Source organism: Callospermophilus lateralis, chromosome 2, assembly GCF_048772815.1.
Source record: "Callospermophilus lateralis isolate mCalLat2 chromosome 2, mCalLat2.hap1, whole genome shotgun sequence".
NCBI lineage: Eukaryota > Metazoa > Chordata > Mammalia > Rodentia > Sciuridae > Callospermophilus > Callospermophilus lateralis.
This window is the reverse complement of record NC_135306.1, coordinates 82833259-82844396: the sequence shown is the minus strand read 5'-3', so window position 1 is coordinate 82844396 and position 11138 is coordinate 82833259. Positions and strand designations below refer to the sequence as shown.

At 34.9% G+C, this 11138-nt stretch overlaps 1 non-coding gene across 1 annotated transcript; it reads left to right on the top strand.

Moving 5' to 3' along the window:
* Positions 1-3574: 3574 nt before the first annotated feature.
* On the top strand, positions 3575-3681 carry LOC143393143 (U6 spliceosomal RNA). Its single transcript, XR_013090464.1, has one exon. It is a non-coding gene; the product is annotated as a U6 spliceosomal RNA (small nuclear RNA).
* Positions 3682-11138: the final 7457 nt, after the last annotated feature.

Below are 11138 nucleotides of genomic sequence, written 5' to 3'. Positions count from 1 at the left end.
AGATGTTTCTGTGAGATGATTGTAATCCAATGCTTTTGGTCCTAATATTCCCATTTATAGACTGATTTTACATTGCTGAGGACTCGCTATGTTTTCCCTAAAGGATGCTATTTTTTTAGAAGAAAGACTTTACAATAAATAACATGACAATTCCGATTCACCCAAGTTAGACTCTCAAATTTAAAACAGCTGCTGTTTGTTTTTCCTCCTAAAAGAACTAAAACATAGATTTGATACTTAAATTTGGTGCTAAAAGTGTGCTCAGATCAGCACATTTGAACTTTGCAAAGGATAGGAATGGGATGATTATGCTAGGATTCATTCCTTAATGGACCAGACCTCAGGGCAGCACAGCATCCAGTAGGTAGTGCTTGGAAATGAAGAGTTTGGAGTGAATGGCCTCTTTTTATAGACCTCACCCTTTATATCATTCAAAATTAGTCTTAATTTTATATATTCTCATAGATTCTTCAAATAAATTATGTCAGACACAAACTTCCCAGAGAATAAAATTGGTCATAGTAATTTCCCTTTAAAACATCCTTGTATTTCTCTGAAACCCAAAAGCAAATTCCCTGATTCCCAAAAGCATGAAATTGCAAGGTCAACTGATACTATGTTACTGAAGCTTCTCAGATACTGGATAAAAATTTCATTATTTTGTATATGTTTTAATATCTTGCTCCCCCCGCCTGACTACAATTCAATGACCTTCAAATGCAATATCTATTGTTGCAGTTACTTTCATCTTTACCTGAGTAAAGCAAAATCAATGTTCATGTCCAGCAATTCCAATTAAGCTACTATAGACAACTCTGCTGAATCTGCAAGCTTTGGATTTATATTGAATTAATGAAAGCTGAAAGGGGTTCCCATCTTATAGCCACACTTAATGCATCCTTGTCAAAAGAAAATGTAATTACAATATTGCATGTACATAGGAGGTTGATCAACTTAAGCAAGGTGACAACCATGAATTGATCATGTGAGAGTATCAATAAACATCCTAGCAGCTATTATAAAGTGTGCCACTTTTAGATTATTTAATTCCATAGAACCTGAATGTTTCAGATGACAGGTAAAGAGATATATATTTAGAGTCACTTATTTTCAGGTCAGTGGTTTAAATATACTTGGGGGTAGCATCAAAGACCCAATATCAATTCAGCCCTTATTATTTAGGTAAAACATAGTCTCATCATTTATTTCCACATGGGTAAATATAAGAAAAAAACATTTATATTTAATCTTTAGGAGATATATACATATGTATGTATATACATACATATGTATATATATATTATATCATAGTGTGTGTGTGTGTGTGTGTGTGTGTGTGTGTGTGTGTATACACATCTGCACATCTGCTGTCTGGATAATTTTCTGATTTAGCCATTAGAAACTCTTTAAGCGTTACCTTCTAATACGAGTTTCTGACTTGCTAGATTTATTAAGAAGAAGGAAAAAAATCCAAGCTTAGAAGTTGGGGGTATATCTGGCTGCTTAATTAGTGACATAAGTTAACCTATATATAATTAATATCGTATTGACTGATAGTTAGTAGACTCACTATCTTTTTTCATCAACAACAATAATGTTAACGTCTTATTTAGTACAGAAAAGTTGATACAGAAAATATGCCTTTATTTCCTCTTCTCCCCTAAACTAATACGGAAAACTAGGAATAACCACCATCCCTAAACCACAGTCTATGAAGAAGAAATGCTGAATGCATTGGAAATTGCCCAGGCAAGGCAGGACTTAGAAAGGACACATGAGCTTTTCAAACCTGGAGTTAACAAGGAGTTCTCCAGACTGATGACCCAGTAGTGGAGGGGTAAGCCCAGATGCCTTGATTAGAGCAACAAGATCAGGGTATGAGAATCAGCTTCCCACAGAGAAGTACAAAAGTTATTTTTGCAAGAAATAGGTTGTGAGTAAGACTGAATTTAGACTCAACTAGGTGGCAGGCAGAGCTGCAGCCTTGCTTACCTGAAGGAAAGTACACTGATAAATCTAAATTGTCAACTTGATTGGATTAAGAAATGCCTAAAATTGAGGCTTCTAGGTGTCTCATTGAGGATGTTTAGGAATGATTGGCATGTAGGACAGGGAACTGAATCAGAGACCCACTTTAAGTGTGGGCAGACCTGGTTGGAGGCTTGGATGGAAAAAAAGTTGAAAGAACAAGTTAGCAGCCGTAAACAGGGAAACTCCATTCTTCTAGGACAGGCCCTTGATTGTTGCTGAGATCACCTGAGGATATCAGACTCTAGCTCCTTCACTCTTCCAAAGCCAACTCTGCCTAGTGACTCACTCACAGGGAGTTTTCAGGCCTTCAGTCCCAGACTGCGGCTGCATCATTGATCCCTCTTGTTCTGGGGCTTCAGCTTAAGGACTGAGCAGTTACTGGTTCCTCTAGCTCTCCAGGATGAAGACGGCCATTGTAGGACTATTCTGCTTCTGGTCATATAAGCCAATCTAATAAATCCCCTGTTGGTTCTGCCTCTCTAGAGAACCCTGATTAATACAGGAAGTAGAATATAAATTACCCATCAATGTCTGTCACCACAGGCCAGGACTGAATACTAGCAACAAAATATTCAGGGCAAGTTAGCGAATTTTCCTAATATCCCAGTTTATCCCAGCTGTTTATGTTTCTGTCCTACAAACAGCTGATCCAGGAAAACTTTTAACATTCAATAATGGGCAAAAGCATAAATTTATATAAACATACTTTCAGAACCAAGAAAGAGAGTACAATAATGAAACAAACTAAATGAAGGATTCATATCAGAAAATTATAATTCAGATTAGTCTAAGATTATGATCAAACATCTTCAGGAAAATCAAAGAAAGTAATTGAAATATGGCCCAATAGTCGGGGAGGAGGGTGAGTGCTCAGAGGAAAATTATTTTGTAAGAAACGAGTAACAAAGTAAAGGTCACATCAGAAATAGGAATTACTAAAGAAGAGTCAAGAACACACAGGAAAAAGCTTTAAAATGAGTAGATTGAAAAGGAAAAGAAGTAGGCTTTTTAAAGAAATATTAAAGGGTATTAATTATAGAAGACAACTAAAGAAAAACAAACACTGTGTTTTGAAGAAGATAACCAAAAATCAAACTGAAAAAAATCCAAAGATAAAACAGAATGCTCTCATAACAGTTTAAGTAATCGACTTATTTAATTAATGAAGAACAGTACCAAGTCCCTGAAAAACAACTTGACAAAAAACAGTCTTCATAAATGTTTTCATTAAAAAGTATCATGGTTCAAATTCAGCCATCTGAGAAAAGAACAAGGAACATCATTGAGGATAATGGCAGTGGATGCAATTGTGAAAGTAGGCGTGAATATATGTGAATATTATTGTCACACTTCAGGATGCAGATATTAAGAATTTTTGACAATGCAGATATAACAACCTCATTGGGAAAATGGAGAAAAGTTGAGAGAAATTGGTCAGAAGGAATATTTGAATAAAAGTTGAAGTTTTTTTTCAGAACTAAGAAAAGCATTATTGCAAATACTGAAAATTCCTCTGAACTACAAGATAAACAAACAGAAATCTGTGCTTGCTTCAGCAGCACATATACTAAAATTGGAACGATACAGAGAAGATTCGCATGGCCCCTGTGCAAGGTTGACACGCAAATTTGTGAAGCGTTCCATATTAAAAAACAACAACAACAACAAACAAACAAAAAAAACAGAAATCAACACTTTCCTACAAAAGGCCAAGCATAGGCCACCATTACGAAAGAAGAATTAAGTAGGAGGGTTGGCCTTACCAGATTTTATCTTTTTTTTTTTTTTTTGGTGTGTGTGGATGGTACTGGGTACAGGACACAGGACCTTCGGCAGCTAGGCAAGCACTCTATCACTGAGCGAACTTCTAACTCCTGGATTTAAAAGTGTGTTATTGTTCCAAAGATCGATAAATACCTAATAAAGTAAAATCAAGAGAGCAGAAACAAATCAAGAATATATGGAAACTTAATAAATAAAGGACTAGTAAATCATAACAATGGGAAAAGGAGAAACTATTCAATAAATGAAAATTAGGGTGAATTTTTAGCCACATAAAAACAAACAAAAAAGTTGATTAATCAATGAGACCTATTTTCAACTATTAATTCCAGATGGGTCAAGGAATTATATGTGAAAAAAATGCTTTTAAACTTTTAAGTTTGTAGAGAACTTCTAGTTTCAACTCTAACACATAAAGAACTTGGAAGTCATCATTCCCATTTTACAACAAGAAAAAAATCTAAACAAACTGAATATCAACAACTTTCCTTGGACCCATTATAGACTTGAAGTGATAGGGAAAACCACCACCTGAAATCTGAGGAGATTGGTGAATAGAGAGCATTACAACCAAGAGCATTTCACTTGAAACCAGATTAGTTAAAGTCATAAACTTGTAAGAACACTATAGATTAGTGCAGAATGAGGGCTACAGTCACCGGTAGCCCACACTTTCCTGAGTTTTATGTCCAGGAACCTTACAGGTTGTCATAGTGAAGAGCCAAGAAAAACTTTTGTTTCTAAAAAAGAGAGAAAAAGCAAAGTATTTTCAAATAGAGTCAAAGCATTCTCTTCTCTTTTTTTTTTTTTTTAATTTCCAGAATGTTTAAGTTTATTCAGTGATAATAATCATGTACACAAAACCTGTCATTGCTAAACAGCCGCAATACCTCTTTCTTGATTCTTTTGGTCTCCTCCCCTCCTCTTTTAGCCACTACTTTCCCGACTTGGTCTTTGCAAGCAACCCTCATATTATAAGCCATATCTGTCAATCATCTGTACTACTAGCTGCTGCTGCTCTGGGTGCTAGTCGTAGTAGTATTTTGCAGAGCTTTCTCTATAACAAAGGCTTACTGAGCAAGTGAAGGGAATTTTCCAAAGCCTTATTGGATACTGAGAGAGAGAGAACTTACACTCACTTTACCCTCTTTAAAGCTCTTTATCTCCCCTAAAGGAGAAAAAAAGCAGACAAACACTTGTGAAGATCACACAGTCTAGGGACATAGGCCCACTAAAGACTGGGCATCATAGAATTAAAGAATACTATCTCTTACCAACACTATCACCTTACCACCACAACATCAAGGCTGCAGTATTGTTACAGGAAGCAGAGCAGTCAAGAAGCACCAAGCAACACTGGGAGAGTAGGAGAAGTGGGGTTTATTACTGTGACAGGCTCAGAGGAGTCTCTACTCCAAAGTCTGAGCCCCAATCCACAGTTTCTTACAACATTTATAGTCTATTTGGTATCATCTCAGACCTCTCCTGTCATTAGAGGATTTACAAATTTTTAGCCTACGTGACTGAAGGGTTTGCACAGGGGTCTCTAGCAGCAAGCATGTTTACAGAAACAGAAGCAATAAGGGGAAATGGCCTTTTCCACAGGATGTAATTTTTCAAGATAATGTTCTTATAGCCTTGTTTCTCATCTAGGTCTGGTTTTGTTACCTCAGTATAGCAGTAGTGGTTTATGTTAGGGAGAACCTGACATAGGCAGCAGCATTTTGAAATGTATCCTTCATCTTAGAACAAGATAACCTCAGATAATAAATACTCTATCATCATACAAAGAAAGGAAATTACTATCCAGGACTGGAATCCTGAAAACACTTGTTTCTACATTGAATAGTGACCACCTCAAAAAATAGAGGTGAGGAACAAAATGACCCTTCCTGACAACCCCCTAGCAATGGCCTAATCACAAAACTTTCCCCACCCCCCACCATGTGCCTCTACCTACCCCAGGCTGTTAGAAGAAGATTGGTCTCAATCTCCACTGTGCCCCCCTCTGCAGGTTTATTCCAAATAAACCTGGGTTGCTGTTGAGCTGCCTCTCTTCTCTCTTTATTTCCTTCCTTGTCTTCTGTCCTTACAGTTTACTGCTTAAAAAGCTGCAAGACATACTCTATACAAGAAAAAAATTTTAAGGGAACTCAAACACCAGAGGGGTATGAAAACAAGCATACTGCAGAAAATTGAAGATTCTGAAAACTCCAGCTACAGCACACTATCACAGCAAAACTTTTAGCCTGATTGACATAAAAACCTCACACTCCAGGTCTATTTACCTCCGTTCTTATGCTCAGTACTCCTTTTAACCAAAAATTATAAGACATACTAAAAATAAGAAACAATCTGAAGAAACAAAGCAAGTATCAGAATCAGATTCAGATATAGTAGAGATTTTAGAATTTCTTTCTTTCTTTTTTTTAGAGAGAGAGAGAGAGAGAAAGAGAGAGAGAGAATTTTTTAATATTTATTTTTTAGTTTTTGGTGGATACAACATCCTTATTTTATTTTTATGTGGTGCTGAGGATCGAACCCAGTGCCCTGCACATGCCAAGGGCAAGTGCGCTATCGCTTGAGCCACATCCCCAACCCCAAGAGATTTTAGAATTTCAAAGCAGGAATTTTTAAAACTATGATTAATACATTATAGATTCTAAAGAAAATAAAAAATAAACAAAATTTAGGTACAGATGGTCAATGTAAGAAGCAAGACAAAAATTAAGAATTAAAGGAAATGCTGGAAATAAAAACTATCATTAAGAGAAAAGAAGAAAGTTATGGGTTTATTAGTAAAGAGGACACAGCCCAATAACATTTCAGTGACCTTAAAGATATGTTGATAGAAAATTTCTAAAGTGAAAGAAAAAGCTAGAAAAAGGAACAAAACAAACAAAAAAAGCAGTATATCCAAGAACTACAGTTTTATTCAAAAAGCTGTAACACATATGACACTGAGTTAACAGAAAGAGAAATAAAGATAATGGAGCAAAAGAAAGGTTTGAAGTAATAATGGAAGAGACTTTTCCAAAACTCATGACAGCCAAACCACAGATCCAAGAAGTTCACAGGACACCAAATGGGATAAATTTAAAAAGAAAAATCTAGACAACCATATTATATCAGGCTAAAGAAAACCAAAGACCAAGAGAAAATCTTAACAGCAGCAAGACCTTTCACCTTTCACAAAAATTAACTGAAAATGAACATAAAAGTAAAACACAATGATATAAACTTTTTAGAAAGGAAATATTGGTTGGGTGATGAGTTTTTATATATAATATCTAAAGCACAATCCATTACAGTTTTTTAAAAGTGGTTAAAGTAAAATCTATTAAAATTGTAAACATGTGGTCTTCAAAAGATATGGTTACAAGAATAAAAAAAAAAAACAAGCTACAGATGAGGAGCAAGTATATGCAAAACACTTATCTATTAAAGAGGCTAAGCCCAAAATACATAAAGAACTCTTAAAACAAACAATACCTCACCAAAAATAGAGATGGCAAATTAACACATGAAAAAATGTTATCACTTGTTATTAGGAAATTGCAGATGAAAGCAGTGATTTAGTACTACCCACTTGCTTGGTTGACTAAAATCCAAAAACAGATAAAACCAAATGCTGATGAAATTGCTGAACAATAGAAATTCCTTTCATTGTTTGGGAAAAGGCAAAATGTTGTGGCCACTTAGGAAGATTTGTCAGTTTCTTAGAGAACTAAGTATATTCTTTTCATGTGTTTTAGCAATCATAGCCCTAGGTATTTATCCACTTGAGTTGAAAATGTATGTACACAAACACACACAAAAACAACAACAACAACAAAAAAAAAAACCTGTTCACAGATAGTTACAGCACCTTTATTCAAAATTTCTAGAAGTTGGAAGTGAGCAAGATGTCCTTCAATAGTCAAGTCATAAATAAACTGTGGTTCATCCATACAATGGCATATTATTCAGTGAAAAAAAGAAATGAGCTTTCAAACCATGAAAAGACATAGAGAATCCTTAAATGAAATGAATACTGATAAATGAAAGAAGTCAGTCTGAAAAGAATATATACTGCACACCCATTCCAATTATAGCAGTTAATATTCTGGAAAAGGCAAAATGACATAAACAGTAAAATATCAGTGTCTGCCAAAGGTTTGGGGAAGGAAAAGGTGAATAGGTAAAGCACAGATTTTTAGGGCATTGAAACTATTCCAGATGTTCTTATAGTAGATACATGACACTATTCATTTATCAAATTTATAGAATTGGGCCAGGAGTGGTGGCATACTCCTGTAATTCCAGCAGCTCAGGAGGCTAACAAAGGAGGATCACAAGTTCAAAACCAGCCTTAGCAATGGTGAGGCACTTAGCAACTCAGTGAGACCCTGTCTCTAAATAAAATACAATATAGAGCTGAAGATGTGGCTCAGTGTTTGAGTGCCCCTGAGTTTAATCCCCAGTACCAAAGGAAAAAAAAATCAGAATTGTACAACACAAAGAATGAGCTCTAATATAAACTATGGACTTTAGTTAACAACAATTATCAATATTCATTCACCAACTGCAACAACTATACCACAGTACTGCAAGCAGGCACAAATTCTACACTTAAACACGTAAGAGTGAGGTCACAGAATTCAAACTTTTTTTAAAAAGAAAATCTTAAAAGCTTCCAAAAAGAAAAAAAACTTTAAAGATATCATCAATCAGACTGATTTCAAACTTCTCATCAGCAACAATAGACAACATTGAGCAATATCCTAAATAAGCTGGGAAAATTAACTGTCCAACTATGATTCCATCAGTCAAGCAAGAGTAGACAAAAAAAAGCATTTTCAGAAGTATGAAGACAAATATAACTCACTATGTGTGAACTCATGATGAAAAATTACTTAAGAATGACACATTAAGAGGAATTTGAACTGAAAAAAGGGAGGGTAAAGTGTACAGTTGGAAAAAATGTTGATAGAATATTTTTGTAATTCTGACTAACAAAAGATCATTTAGGGTGGTGTGTTAAAAATAAATTATAACTAGAAAAACGCCAGATAAAAATAACATGAAAGATGGAAGGAGAAATTTAAATCAAAGTGTTACAAGACTTTCATATTTTTGAAGATTGATATATTAGTTAACCTTAAGCTTCTTAGCTTCTACAAAATATGTAGGTTAAATATTTTAAGATAATCACTAAATAATTAACATAAAATTTAAAATTTACAAGTTTATATAATGGGGACAATTTGGTTTAAAACAAAGAACAAGTGATATAAAAAATGGATGCCACCTGAAACCTAGGAAATTGAACTTTATAATGTCTCCTCTTTCTAAAGCATTCCAGAGCATTTGATTTGCATTAGGAAACACAAGGCAAAGGAAAAACCAGTGCTATAACCCGTTGCCATCTACCTGGGGAGCACAGAAATGTTCATACAAGTGTCATGAGTGTCAATTTATTAGTAGAAAATGAAACCTTTAAGTGTTAACCACACATTCTGCTAGATTTTATTTAAGGAAATATAATTTAGTGATAAGGGCATGAGCTCTACAATCAGACACTTCAGTTGACTTCTGTTTCTATCACTGAGTATCTGAGTGACCTCAGGCAAGGTAGGTAGTGAATCTCTTTTAGAGTTAGTTTGGCCATTTATATAACGGAGAATATATGTATGTGTATATATATATATGTATATATACACATGTATATACATACGTAGGTGTACATGTACATATGTGCGTGTTTCCTATGAGATTTGAATGAAATAGTGTATGTAATAGAAACTCAGTAAAAGCTTATTCCATTTATCCTTGCAGCAGAGACCACTAGCTGTGCCTCAGTGTTTATTCTGCCCTTTCTCCTTAGTGATAGAACACCTAAATCAAATTTTACAGGGATATCTAGAATGGAGACAATTGTTTCTAGCTTATGTTGCAGCTGTATGTCAACATGTGTTTAAATTATCATCAATAAAATACAACTGGAAGAAATGTGAACAAATCTGGGAAGGGTACCCACAGGAATACACAGCTTTCCCCCTTCCTACTGGCTGGAAAATGGACATGATAGGTGAAGAAAAAACAATCATTTCAGATCATAAGGTGATGCTGGAAATAGAAACCACATTTTCTTTCTGTCTAAGAGAATTGTCGGATGCCATTGAAGATCTAAACCACCATAGCTTTCATCTTGTCTAAGCCATCGTTACCTGGTATAGACAAATATTAGTCATCTGCAGCCAGACCTAATGAAATTAGTGTACTTACTAATCTTCATTCTTTTAAAATATAGGTTTGGTTTTTATTGTAAACTTTCTTCTAAGAAACTTCAAAATAACTGTAAGATTAAATAGGGCTTATGGTTAATTATTTTAATCTTTATCCAAATAAGAACAGGGAAGTGTCTTACAAATGTGCCTAATTATTAGAAGAGAGTTTGCTATTTCATGTGTCTTTGAACCTGGCTATAATATCTATACTTATGCATTCCCTGCTCTCTGTTTAGATACAATTTTATAATAACCCCATATTTCAGACAGTGTGGAAGGCAACATTTTCAGTGGGATGAAGAATAAAATAAGTTTCTTTGCCACATGTATTCATATAGGTAAATGAAAACCATCATCCAATATAAGGGCAATCACAGGCACATGTTATGAGAACCCATATTGTTACAGGGATAGTAGTTATTCACGGAGACAGGGTAGGCCTTATGAAAAAAAAAAGTGAGATATGAACTAGTTCTTAGAGAAAAGGAGTAATTCACTGGACACAGAAAAGAAAGGTGTTCTAGGTAAAAAGAACCTAAAGACAGAAGTAAAGCCAGAGAAAGCACATGGGAAAGGAAAAGTTGCATTAGAGTTGATCCAGAATTAAATTGCAGGTTACAGTTCATCACTCATGGTAGGGTATCAGAGTAGAACACTGAGCTAGCTTAAGCTGAGTTGAATGTTATGGCAGCACAAGAAAGATTTACAAAAACCATTTTAATATGGAAAATTCAAGTGCTATAATTTTTAAATAAAAATGGTAGGAGTTTGAATTCCACTTTCAGTATAATTATAATATTAGTAAATTAAAATTCTCTGAAAAGAGTGAACTTCCTTTTGACTAGACATCCATAAGAATTGAATCCTGTGCTGATAATTGTTCCTGTCTTCTGGTTGGAACACTTTCCCACACACAAACTTTTGGCTCGAAAAATGTCATCTTGTTTTCCCCCTGCTCATATTTTTCTGTCAAGCACCATAGAACATATGCATATTGCAATACAACTTCTGGCCCTGTCACACTGAGTCACAATACAAGACAGGTCAGCAACAAGC